The 14,483-nt window shown below is 36.4% G+C and overlaps 1 pseudogene; it reads left to right on the forward strand.

Annotated features, from left to right (window-relative positions):
* Positions 1-14,483, forward strand: part of LOC115936250 (NADPH oxidase 4-like) — a 165,657-nt pseudogene that overhangs the window by 55,941 nt on the left and 95,233 nt on the right.

Consider the following 14,483-nt stretch of genomic DNA (forward strand, 5'->3'; position numbering starts at 1 on the left):
ATATATACACATACATACACAATAGTGGAACCATCATCAAAAGTTAGATGATAAATATTTTTATTATCACAGAAGATTTTTGTGCTCTTTTATAATGCATCTTGCCCTCTACCCCTCCTAGCAACTGATCTGCTTTCTATCACTGAAGAATAGTGTGAATTTTCTGGAATGTTATATACAAGGAATCATAGAATTTGTACTTTTTCAGGACTGGAGTGGTTTAGCTTCTTTTATTCAGTCTAACAGTTTTGTGATTCATGTATATTGTTGCTGATCTATCAACACTTTGTGGTTTTTTAATTGCTGATTAATTTTCCAGGTACAGCTAAGTACCACAATTGTTTATCCATTAATTGGTTGATGAAGATCAGAGTTGTTTATAGACTTTGACTGTTAAAAATAAGTAGCTATGAACATTCCTAAACAAGTCTTTGCATGGATATATGTTTGTTTCTTTTGGGTAAACACTTGGAAGTGCAATGGCTGGGTTACTTTCCAGGCATGCTATTTTTCCAAAATAGTGTATTTTTCATGCTGCTAGTTCTTTAGAGTGAACTAGGCTAGTTATCTTGCTCATCTCTTACAACTGGGAAGTAAGCACTCGCTGTAGGAAATGGAAAAATCAATGAAAAAGGAAGTACTCTTCCTCTAGGAAGGAAGCGTAGAGAAGAAATGATTTGGATTAGGTACATTAGGGAAGGGCACCTTTTGTTAGGCTTCTAAAACTGTCTACTGGGAAAGTGAGGAGGTGCGAGTACTCAAGTGCTGAGAACACATAGACTAATTCTCTTATTTTTCATGCGGTGCTTTATAAGTGAAATTTGTTTTTACTGTACTGAGATTTCGCATGTTGTTATTTTCCAGTGATTCTAACTCTGGAATCCTAATGATACACACCTGTGTTGCTCTTACATTGTACACAAGATGTCTGCTTCTGCTGGTGGCTCATAGTCCATGACAGCCCTTCTGTTTCACAGTAGGTTTCTTGACAAGGAAAGAAGCAGAGGAATGTCACTTTTCCAGATGGAATTGTCCCAATAGCTTTTCTTTGTAGTCTGATTTAAGATTATCTCAGATGGGATATTCAGGACTTACTGTTGCTTGTGAGAGTAAACAAATGTAACTTATTGACAGGATATTTAATTTTCTAATAATACAATACTAAAGGAAACCATTGACACTTTAGCTGTTTAGGATATTGTTTTTCAGTTAGCTATTCATTTTCGACATGCTATATGTGCTAATGTTGGATTTGTAGCAATCTATCCCGCCATTATAATTTTGACAGTATATTTGCACATTTTCTTATTTTAAAAAAACAAATGTTATTCCATATCTGAAGCACTTTATTTCAACATATTTTTCATACTAAGGAGAAATATGTCTGCAAGTATTTTTAAAACATCAACATTGTAGTTTATTCTAGAAATCTACAATTTTTGTTCTGTGTTTTGTGGTTTTTGAAAACACTTTAGGCTTTATTTTTTGTTTAAAATTATTCTAGTTAGTGAAGCCTAAAAGCAGTTAATTGAAATTGAAACTGAAGGCACTACTTAGTTTCATAAGAGGAAGGAGAGCATAAGGGAGATTTAGTACTATGGTGGTTAAAACCAAAACAGAAAGGGTGCTGAAAGTTAACCCTGTCCTGTTGCATTAATTACTGATGTTTAGTGTATACCTTTAGGTGTAGTAAGTACCTATTTGCCATTCTGAGTAGAATATTTGGGAGTTAAAAAAAATGGAATCTTCTGTAAAATAGATAAAAGATCCTGATTGGTCTAAAAGACTTTGAAACTGTACTGATTTTAATAAGTTCTGGTGTTCTGTACCACTGTAGAATGACTATAGTAAGCAAGAATGTATTATATGCTTTCAAATAGCTAGAAGAAGGATATTGAATGTTCCCAACACAAAGTAATAATAAATGTTTGAGAAGATGGATGGATATGCTAATTACTCTGATCTGATCACTTTTACTTTATATGTATGGAAACATCACTATGTACTCCATAACTATGTACAATTATTATGTCAATCAAAAATTAATTTAAAACATGAAAAAGTAAAGAGCTTGTTTGAGGGAGAACATACACATAGATATGGGATTTGAATTAGGCTTCCCACAGAACAGCACAGTATTTTGAATTCTAATATAATCATTTTTTGTACTTTTTTCTCACTATGATTTAAGTAAAAACCTACTTGTGTACATTTTTATATTTCCTGGCCTGACAGGGGTCTGCATGGTGGTGGTGCTATTCCTCATGATCACAGCCTCTACATATGCAATAAGGTAAGTGTCAGAGTCAATTATTTTGATGCGTATCTGTCAGGTTATTTAGAAAAAGTCTTGAGTAATCAAAATGTTTAACCATTGTAGTGTCCTGGTTAATGGACTATTCTGGGTAAGTAAGAGTGAAGTATAGCTGTTTCTATACATGGCTTCTTGTTTCTGAAAATTCTCTTGTATTAGCAAATTTTCTGGATTGGTAAGAAATTGTGTATGGAGACTGCATTTGATGATCAAAAGAATTAGAGTTCTTCAGAATTTGAGTATCTTTCTGAAGGATAGTGTATCTCTGTGGGACACGGGATTGAAATCAATGTGTACATATGGGGACCTTAGAAATTCCTAGGAATATGTGACTTAAAATTATTTTATTTTATTATTTTTAAGATTTAACATTGTGATTTTATTTTATTTTATTTTTATTATTATACTTTAAGTTCTAGGGTACATGTGCAAAAATGTGCAGGTTTGTTACATATGTATACATGTGCCATGTTGGTGTGCCACACCCATTAACTCGTCATTTACATGAGGTATATCTCCTAATGCTATCCCTCCCCCTCCCCCAACCCCACAACAGTCCCCGGTGTGTGATGTTCCCCTTCCTGTGTCCAAGTGTTCTCATTGTTCAGTTCTCACCTATGAGTGAGAACATGCGGTGTTTAGTTTTTTGTCCTTGTGATAGTATGCTGAGAATGATGGTTTCCAGCTTCATCCATGTCCCTAAAAAGGACATGAACTCATCCTTTTTTGTGGCTGCATAGTAATCCATGGTGTATATGTGCCATATATTCTTAATCCAGTCTATCATTGATGGACCTTTGGGTTGGTTCCAAGTCTTTCCTAGCAATAAACATACGTGTGCATGTGTCTTTATAGCAGCATGATTTATAATCCTTTGGGTATATACCCAGTAATGGGGTGGCTGGGTCAAATGGTATTTCTAGTTCTAGATCCTGGAGGAATCGCCACACTGTCTTCCACAATGATTGAATTAGTTTACAGTCCCACCAACAGTTTAAAAGTGTTCCTTTTGCTCCACATCCTCTCCAGCACCTGTTGTTTCCTGACTTTTTAATGATCACCATTCTAACTGGTGTGAAATGGTATCTCATTGTGGTTTTGATTTGCATTTCTCTGATGGCCAGTGATGATGAGCATTCTTTCAAGTGTCTTTTGGCTGCATAAATGTCTTCTTTTGAGAAGTGTCTGTTAATATCCTTTGCCCACTTTTTGATGGGGTTGTTTGTTTTTTTCTTGTAAGTTTGAGTTCTTTGTAGATTCTGGATATTAGCCCTTTGTCAGATAGGTAGACTGCAAAAATTTTCTCCCATTCTGTAGGTTGCCTGTTCACTCTGATGGTAGTTTCTTTTGCTGTGCAGAAGCTCTTTAGTTTAATTAGATCCCATTTTCAATTTTGGCTTTTGTTGCCATTTCTTTTGGTGTTTTAGACATGAAGTCCTTGCTCATGTCTATGTCCTGAATGGTATTGCCTAGGTTTTCTTCTAGGGTTTTGATGGTTTTAGGTCTAACATTTAAGTCTTTAATCCATCTTGAATTAATTTTTGTATAAGGTGTAAGGAAGGGATCCAGTTTCAGCTTTCTACATACAACTAGCCAGTTTTCCCCTTACCATTTATCAAATAGGGAATTCTTTCCCCGTTTCTTGTTTTTGTCAGGTTTGTCAAAGATCAGATGATTGTAGATGTGTGGTATTATTTCTGAGGGCTCTGTTCTGTTCCATTGGTCTATATCTCTGTTTTGGTAGCAGTACCATGCTGTTTTGGTTACTGTAGCCTTGTAGTATAGTTTGAAGTCAGGTAGCGTGTCGCCTACAGCTTTGTTCTTTTGGCTTAGGATTGTCTTGGCAATGCAGGCTCTTTTTTGGTTCCATATGAACTTTAAAGTAGTTGTTTCCAATTCTGTGAAGAAAGTCATTGGTAGCTTGATGAGGATGCAATTGAATCTGTAAATTACCTTGGGCAGTATGGCCATTTTCAAGATATTGATTCTTCCTATCCCTGAGCATGGAATGTTCTTCCATTTGTTTGTGTCCTCTTTTATTTTGTTGAGCAGTGGTATGTAGTTCTCCTTGAAGAAGTCCTTCACATCCCTCGTAAGTTGGATTCCTAGGTATTTTATTCTCTTTGAAGCAATTGTGAATGGGAGTTCACTCATGATTTGGCTCTCTGTTTGTCTGTTATTGGTGTATAAGAATGCTTGTGATTTTTGCACGTTGATTTTGTATCCTGAGACTTTGCTGAAGTTGCTTATCAGCTTAAGGAGATTTTGGGCTGAGATGATAGGGTTTTCTAAATGTACAAACCTGTCATCTGCAAACAGGGACGATTTGACTTCCTTTTTTCCTAATTGAATATCCTTTATTTCTTTCTCCTGCCTGATTGCCCTGGCCAGAACTTCCAACACTATGTTGAATAGGAGGGGTGAGAGAGGGCATCCCTGTCTTGTGCCAGTTTTCAAAGGGAATGCTTCCAGTTTTTGCCCATTCAGTATGATATTGGCTGTGGGTTTGTCATAAATAGCTCTTATTATTTTGAGATATGTCCCATCAATACCTAATTTATTGAGAGTTTTTAGCATGAAGGGTTGTTGAATTTTGTCAAAGGCCTTTTCTGCATCTATTGAGATAATCATGTGGCTTTTGTCTTTGGTTCTGTTTATATGCTGGATTACATATATTGATTGCATGTGTTGAACCAGCCTTGCATCCCAGGGATGAAGCCCGCTTCAAGCTTTTTGATGTGCTGCTGGATTCGGTTTGCCAGTATTTTATTGAGGATTTTTGCATCGATGTTCATCAAGGATATTGGTCTAAAATTCTCTTTTTTTGTTGTGTCTCTGCCAGGCTTTGGTATCAGGATGATGCTGGCCTCATAAAATGAGTTAGGGAGGATTCCCTCTTTTTCTATTGATTGGAATAGTTTCAAAAGGAATGGTACGAGCTCCTCCTTGTACCTCTGGTAGAATTCGGCTGTGAATTCATCTGGTCCTGGACTTTTTTTGTTGGTAGGCTATTAATTATTGCCTCAATTTCAGAGCCTGTTATTGGTCTATTCAGGGATTCACCTTCTTCCTGGTTTAGTCTTGGGAGGGTGTATGTTTCCAGAAGTTTATCCATTTCTTCTAGATTTTCTAGTTTATTTGCGTAGAGGTGTTTATAGTATTCTCTGATGGTAGTTTATATTTCTGTGAGATCGGTAGTGATATCCCCTTTATCATTTTTTATTGCATCTATTTGATTCTTCTCTCTTTTCTTCTTTATTAGTCTTGCTAGCGGTCTATCAATTTTGTTGATCTTTTCCAAAAACCAGCTTCTGGATTCATTGATTTTTGAAGGGTTTTTTGTGTCTCTGTCTCCTTCAGTTCTGCTCTGATCTTAGTTATTTCTTGCCTTCTGCTAGCTTTTGAATGTGTTTGCTCTTGCTTCTCTAGTTCTTTTAATTGTGATGTTAGGGTGTCAATTTTAGATCTTTCCTGCTTTCTCTTGTGGACATTTAGTGCTATAAATTTTCCTCTACACACTGCTTTAAATGTGTCCCAGAGATTCTGGTATGTTGTGTCTTTGTTCTCATTGTTTTCAAAGAACATCTTTATTTCTGCCTTCATTTCATTATGTACCCAGTAGTCATTCAGGAGCAGGTTGTTCAGTTTCCATGTAGTTGAGCGGTTTTGAGTGAGTTTCTTAATCCTGAGTTCTAGTTTGATTGCACTGTGGTGTGAGAGATAGTTATAATTTCTGTTCTTTTACATTTGCTGAGGAGTGCTTTACTTCCAACTGTGTGGTCAATTTTGGAATAAGTGCAATGTGGTTCTGAGAAGAATGTGTATTCTTCTGATTTGGGGTGGAGAGTTCTGTAGGTGTCTATTAGGTCCGCTTGGTGCAGAGCTGAGTTCAATTCTTGGATATCCTTGTTAACTTTCTGTCTCGTTGATCTGTCTAATGTTGACAGTGGGGTGTTAAAGTCTCCCATTATTATTGTGTGGGAGTCTAAGCTTCTTTGTAGGTCTCTAAGGACTTGCTTTATGAATCTGGGTGCATATATATTTAGGATAGTTAGCTCTTCTTGTTGAATTGATCCCTTTACCATTATGTAATGGCCTTCTTTGTCTCTTTTTATCTTTGTTGGTTTAAAGTCTGTTTTATCAGACACTAGGATTGCAACCCCTGCCTTTTTTTGTTTTCCATGTGCTTGGTAGATCTTCCTCCATCCCTTTATTTTGAGCCTATGTGTGTCTCTGCATGTGACATGGGTTTCCTGAATACAGCACACTGATGGGTCTTGACTCTAACCAGTTTGCCAGTCTGTGTATTTTAATTGGAGCATTTAGTCCATTTACATTTAAGGTTAATATTGTTATGTGTGAATTTGATCCTGTCATTATGATGTTAGCTGGTTATTTTGCTCATTAGTTGATGCAGTTTCTTCCTAGCATCGATGGTCTTTACAATTTGGTGTGTTTCTGCTGTGGCTGGTACTGGTTGTTCCTTTCCATGTTTAGTGCTTCCTTCAGGAGCTCTTTTAGGGCAGGCCTGGTGGTGCCAAAATCTCTCAGCATTTGCTTGTCTGTAAAGGATTTTGTTCCTCCTTCACTTATGAAGCTTAGTTTGGCTGGATATGAAATTCTGGGTTGAAAATTCTTTTCTTTAAGAATGTTGAATATTGGCCCCCACTCTCTTCTGGCTTGTAGAGTTTCTGCCGAGAGATCAGCTGTTAGTCTGATGGGCTTCCGTTCGTGGGTAACCCCACCTTTCTCTCTGGCTGCCCTTAACATTTTTTCATGCATTTCAACTTTGGTGAATCTGACAATTATGTGTCTTGGAGTTGGTCTTCTCGAGGAGTATCTTTGTGGCATTCTCTGTATTTCCTGAATTTGAATGTTGGCCTGCCTTACTAGGTTGGGGAAGTTCTCCTGGATAATATCCTGCACAGTGTTTTCCAACTTGGTTCCATTCTCTCCATCACTTTCAGGTACGCCAATCAGACGTAGTTTTGGTCTTCTCACATAGTCCCATAATTCTTGGAGGCTTTGTTCATTTCTTTTTACTCTTTTCTCTCTAAACTCTTCTTGCTTCATTTCATTCGTTTGTTCTTCAATCACTGATACCCTTTCTTCCAGTTGATCGAATCGGCTACTGAAGCTTGTCATTCGTCACGTAGTTCTCGTGCCATGGTTTTCAGCTCCATCAGGTCATTTAAGGACTTCTCTACACTGGTTATTCTAGTTAGCCATTCGTCTAATTTTTTTTCAAGGTTTTTAGCTTCTTTGCAATGGGTTCGAACTTCCTCCTTTAGTTCAGAGAAGTTTGATCGTCTGAAGCCTTCTTCTCTCAACTCGTCAAAATCATTCTTTGTGCAGCTTTGTTCCATTGCTAGTGAGGAGCTGCGTTCCTTTGGAGGGGGAGAGGTGCTCTGATTTTTAGAATCTTCAGCTTTTCTGCTCTGTTTTTTCCCCATCTTTGTGGTTTTATCTATCTTTGGTCTTTGATGATGGTGCCATACAGATGGGGTTTTGGTGTCGATGTCTTTTCTGTTTGTTAGTTTTCCTTCTAACAGTCAGGACCCTCAGCTGCAGGTCTGTTGGAGTTTGCTGGAGGTCCACTCCAGACGCTGTTTGCCTGGGTATCAGCAGTGTAGGCTGCAGAACAGCAAATATTGCTGAACAGCAAATGTTGCTGTCTGATCATTCCTCTGGAAGCTTTGTCTCAGAGGGGTACTCGGCCGTGTGGGGTGTCACTCTGCCCCTACTGGGGAGTGCCTCCCAGTTAGGCTACTTGGGGGTCAGGGACCTACTTGAGGAGGCAGTCTGTCCGTTCTCAGATCTCAAATTCCGTGCTGGGAGAACCACCACTCTCTTCAAAGCTGTCAGACAGGGATATTTAAGTCTGCAGAGGTTTCTGCTGCCTTTTGTTCGGCTATGCTCTGCCGCCCGAGGTGGAGTCTACAGAGGCAGGCAGTAGTCCTTGAGCTGTGGTGGGCTCCACCCAGTTTGAGCTTCCAGGCCACTTTGTTTACCTACTCAAGCTTCAGCAATGGTGGGTGCCCCTCCCCAAGCCTTGCTGCCGCCTTGCATTTCGATCTCAGACTGCTGTGCTAACAACGAGTGAGGTTCCGTGGGTGTGGGACCCTCTGAGCCAGGCGTGGGATATAATCTCCTGGTGTGCCGTTTGCTAAGACCATTGGAAAAGCACAGTATTAGGGTAGGAGTGACCTGATTTTCCAGGTGCCGTCTGTCACAGCTTCCCTTGGCTAGCCAAGGGAATTCCTTGACCCCTTGTGCTTCCCAGGTGAGGCGATGCCTCACCCTGCTTCAGCTCATGCTCGGTGGGCTGTTCCCACTGTCCTGTACCCACTGTCTGACAAGCTCTAGTGAGATGAACCCAGTACCTCAGTTGGAAATGCAGAAATCACACTTCTCTATGTTGCTCACACTGAGAGCTGTAGACTGGAGCTGTTCCTATTCAGCCATTTTGGAACCTTTGTTAAAGTTATTTTAAAGCTATTTTCCTGATATGAGTTTGTCTTGCTGTAAATTAACATGATGTTCTATACAAAACTTTGGAGAAATTGTTGGTTTGCATCTGCCAAAATAACAAATTATCTGCATTCATATTGTTTCTTATGGTTAAGAGATTTTGAGTAAAATCAGATACACATTATCAGGAGCACTTTGACGTGTCCTTTCTGATGGACACATTCAGTTTTTCAGAATATTTATAGTGTTGATGCTTCTGAATAAACTTTTTAGTTAAAGAAAGCAAAAAAAGGAATGTAAGATATATTTCCTCTAATCTTCAAGAATCTCCAATTGTTCTACTTGTTCAGATGTGAAATTTAACAGAAACACAGATATATATATATATATATATATATATATATATATAAGCTTTGAAAGTAATTGCCAAATAATATACTTAAATGAAACTGTCTTTATACTTTTTAACCTTTGTGCACACGCATACATACACCCTAAAATTTCACAAGTCTACTCACTACCCAAAGATTAATACTGTACATATGTAGTGTATTTTTATAGATTAAATCCTTCTTTCTCTTCTTCAATAATTCCCCTCCTCCTACCTCCAAATCATTTTTTCTCTCTTATATGCATATGTATTTTACCAAAATAGGACCATATTAGAGTATTACTTTTAATTTACTTTTTGCCTAAATTTATATTATGAACATTTTTACGTTAATAAATATTCTGTTATTATTCTCTTTACTGATGGCACAGCACATCACAATATAGGTTTTTATACATTATTTTCCCAGACCCATATTACTAAATGTTTTATGTAGATTTTTTTTTTTTTTTTTGGTATTTCAATTTTGAAACAAACACCCCTATCCGTATGTCTTTGCATGCTTTTTCAATGATGTCCTAAGGAAAAATTCTTAGATGTAGAATAGCTGAGTCAAACTGTAAGAACACTTTTAAAACTTTTCATGAGAATGAAACATTGGTGTACAGAAAGGCAGCTCACTAACATTAGTACATGAGGGTGCCAATTTTGTGGGGAGCAATTTTATTTCATTCAGATAGAGGAATCATTAAAAAACCTCACTTTTTCAATTTTAGGAATTCTTGAAGGAAAATTAGAGCATCTGACATACTTATTTTAAAATCCTTGAGGTATAGTTTTGTCAAATGGAATAAAAAGATCAGCTTCAATCCCGAGCTGAGCTTTTATATTTGCTCTCATAAACAATTTAAGCACTTCCTAATCTTCAGTGTTTTTTATGCTTTGTTTAAAATTTGTTTAAACAAGATTATAACACCTTGTTTGCTTTTCTGTTTTATTGTTAGAATCATGAAATTCTTAAATGAATCATGGAGTCAGATATCTCTTTTATTTTACCTTTTCTTTTTACCAGTGAGAAACTAAAGCATTAGACAAATCAAGTGAATAAATAAGTCCCCAATGTTTGATTTCTGATAGTGAAATGTAGCCTCCTAATTCAAGAAGAGTTCAATATGGGTCAATCTATTAAAATAATTAATGTATCCCATTATCAGATGACAGGAATAAATTTTCTCATCTCAACTGATTTTAAAATGGCACTTACTAATACGAACTCAAATTTTGACTTAAAATAATCAGAGTAAATAAGCTAACAATTAAAATTATTTACATTGTAGAATTAAAAAATAAAAAAGCCAGAATTGGGGTTATACTCAACAGTGAAACACTAGATGTATTCCTAAGAAAATCAGGAAAAAAGCAAAAGTATTTTTAATTCTACCAATATTTACATATAGTAAAAATTGAAACATTTGGAATTATTAGAAAAAGTGCAACAATAAAATACCATGAGAATCCAAGAGAATTGCGGAAAAATTTGGTGTTAACACCAAGTAAAAGAGTTGAAAAGGTAATTGAATATAAATCAAATATAAGAATAATCCTTTTATTAACTATAGTTTGAAAAATTGAATAAAATAAAAACATACCATGCACAATTGCAGCAAAACATATAATATCTGGAGACAAAAGAAATATGTTCACTGAGAGAAATATGTAGAGATTTGAATAAAGACTGTATACTATAAAGATATAGTTCTTCCTTAATTATTATATTATTATTATTTTTGAGACAGGGTCTTTCTCTCTCGTCCAGGCTGGAATACAGTGATAAGATTACAGCTCACTGCAGCCGCAACCTTGACCTCCCAGGCTCAAGTGATCCTCCCACTTCAGCCTCCCTAGTAGCTAGGATCACGAGCACACACCACCATGCCTAATTTTATTTATTTTATTTTATTTATTTTTTTTGTAAAGTCACGGTTTCAGTATATTGTCCAGGCTGGTCTCAAACTCCTGGGCTCAAGTACTCCTTCCACCTCTGCCTTTTAAAGTGTTGGATTACGGGCATTAGCCACCGTGCCTGACCCCTCAATAGATATATTTTTTTAAGGAGTGTTGCAATTTCAATAACATTCTCAGACAGGTTATTTTGTTTGTTTTTTTTTTTTAATTTAGCAAAGTGATTCCAAAGTTTGTCTGGGGTACATCCAAGTACATATTTCAAAAAAGGAGTAAAAGGAGGGATGTGCCTTACTAAACATTAAAATGATTAAACTTCAGTAACTTAAAAGAGAATGGGACTTACTTGCAAAAATGACTAACGCATTGAACCAAGGGACAAAGTCAGTAAAAAGCCCTGTAAATGACCTTGCAATATATAAGAACCTGCTAGATAATAAAGGTGGCATTACAAGCTTATGAGGAAAGTAAAGTTTAAGCAAATGTAGGTCTAGCTAAATTACACATAATAATTAAAAATACTCTATAGAAATGGGTAATGATTATAAACAGAAAGGTCACAGAAGAATTAAAAGTGAGTAACACACATATGAAATAATACCCCATCCTACTTATAAAAAATAATGAAAATTTACAAAATTTAGTCTGAGTTTTCGGGAAACAGGCACTCCTAGCCTATAGTTGGGTTTGTAATTAATAAATATATTTTTAGAGGGCAATTGGCAGTGTGTATTAAAAGCATTAAAAATGTGTATCCCTTAATTTTGCAGTTCAAATTCTAATGGTTTTGATTTAAAGAAGGATCAGAGGGCCAAGCATGGTGGCTCACACCTGTAATCCCAGCACTTTGGGAGACTGACGCAGGTGGATCACGAGGTCAGGAGTTCGAGACCAGCCTGGCCAACATGGTGAAACCCCATCTCTACCAAGAATACAAATATTAGCTGGGCATGGTGGCGAGTGCCTGTAATCCCACCTACTCAGGAGGCTGAGGCAGGAGAATCACTTGAAACTGGAAGGTGGAGGTTGCAGTGAGCTGAGATTGCACCACTGCACTCCAGCCTGGGCGACAGAGCAAGACTGCATCTCAAAAAAAATAAAAATAAAATAAAAAAAAATCAGAACTTTGTATATGTTACAGGGGATGGTAATGATACTGTTTATGATACCAAATACTATGAGTGGAGTAAATGTAAAGCAATTGCTTGCTGCTTAAGTAAGGGTTTCTCTAAGAGTCTATGGGAAGAATCAGATTCATCTAGGAAACTTTTGTAAATATCTGCCCTCTAATTCCAATATTCTAATATATAAAATCCACCCTAGACATATGAAACAAAATAACTGTTTCTCTTTTACTTCTCTCAAACATTCTGTAGAGTATGCTTATCATTCCCTGTCTTTTCAATGTCTTTGTCCTCCCCCAGAGCAATTAACATTGAGGTATCATTCTTGTTACACTGTCCAGGAAAAAATATAACACTTTGGTCGTCATCTATTTCATTTATCTCTTTTTGAGTTTCCCTTGAGCTACTCTCAAAATATGTATTGAAAGAGGAGCTTTGGTTGTTTTGGAAATTATTTGAAAACTGAGAATATTGATAAAATAATAGCCAAATTACATATTAGCAAACTACTATCTGCTTCTTAGCCTTATATCATAATAACTTGAAAATAAACAACTTATTTTTATTATTTCCATGTGTCTTTATTTGAAATACAAAGAACTTACAAAATGATAAAATCTTACTCATAATTTTTGTCAGTTCTCTCTATATACTGTGTTAATACTTTGGTATTAGTAGATGAATATGATGTACTCATATTTTAGCTTTCTTAAATTGTGAGATATTTGAAATGATACATGGTATTTTTGATATTTTTAGTAAGATGGAATGTAAAGTAGCATTAAAATGAGTGTATTTGTTTTTGCAGAGTTTCTAACTATGATATCTTCTGGTATACTCATAACCTCTTCTTTGTCTTCTACATGCTGCTGACGTTGCATCTTTCAGGGTAAGTTTACAAATATAAGTATTTAAAACCATTTGTGCCCCAAAATGGGGTAATGAAAGAAAACTCCATAGGAAATTTCATAGGAGGTGGTAAAAGTGTCAACAGTGAAAGAAATAGTTTCTCCACTATTGAGGATAGTGTCAAGAATGGAAGAAATAGTTCTATTTTTAGCATAGCATATTGTAATGAAACCAGTATAAAGTATACTAAATTTAAAAGCTAGAGTTACCTCTCCAACAACCTTTTAGTTTCTAAATTTTCCTGCGGATATATCCTAATATCTTCTAAAGGAAAAAAATTTAAGAATGAAGAACATCAGGAATATATTTTAGTATTTGTATTTCCTGAAACTGTCCTGCTAAAGCAAGATTTATAACAATGGAATTTCCAGTTTTTCATTTTAAAAGTTCTACAGGAAGTAATACATGCAGAGAGAGCCAAAGATTTAAAATAACCAAAGAAAAGGATCTGTCAAAATCACCAAAGGAAAAAAAATCATAAAGTGAAAAAATAATGTATCCTAAGCTTATTACAAAGAGTATACCTAAAGTATTCCGAAAGTATGTGTACCCAAGCAGTATACTCAAAAGCATGGTGCTTAAAACAATACATGAAGATAGATGAAGAAAATAATGTATTTTTGTACATGCATATGTCTGTATGGCCACCAGCAGTGAACTTGATGGCTTTGGCGTGACATACACACCTGCATGACATAATAGGTCTGGCAGCAGGTTTACTTGGTTTAGCAAGATACAGGGCAGGGCACACAGAATGTCAACAGGATAATGTCAGGTGCTTATTAAGTAGGAGTCCCTATATTTGCTCAGAAGCATTTACCCCCACTCCTTCATGTAGCAACTCTAAGATAAGAAACCCATGTGGGTAAGCATGGTCTACCTTGCATTGGGTAAGGCTCATTCGTACTCCACAGGAACCTGTATCTTGGGAACAGCATAGGTCCCCTCAAGGGATGCCCTTGGAATCAAGAACACACTGTACACAAGGAGACTGAGGTCTGTGAGGTCCAAAATGATTTCATAGTTCAATCACAGTCCTTTCTGTCCAGATGCATTTCACCGATAATAAACAATGTTGCTGGTAACACAGCTGACATTCCCTATTTTTCTTAACCTGAAATATTTCCAGGGAAACAGTTTGAAGAAAGGTTCAGATCTTTGTTTAGTTCTTTCTTCAGAATGTTTTATAATGTAATTTATCAGTACAGTGGGTCATTTACATTGATCATATATTTATTTCAGGGTACATATTCGAACTGTTGCTTTGGCTTTTTTTCCCCTGATTTTGGAGACTGCTGGTTAAGACAGCAGTATCAAATATCCCATATGCCCTGGTTAGCTTTGTTCAGTACCAAGGTTCTAGAACACATAG

Source organism: Gorilla gorilla, chromosome 9 (assembly GCF_029281585.2).
Source record: "Gorilla gorilla gorilla isolate KB3781 chromosome 9, NHGRI_mGorGor1-v2.1_pri, whole genome shotgun sequence".
In the NCBI taxonomy this organism is placed as follows: domain Eukaryota; kingdom Metazoa; phylum Chordata; class Mammalia; order Primates; family Hominidae; genus Gorilla; species Gorilla gorilla.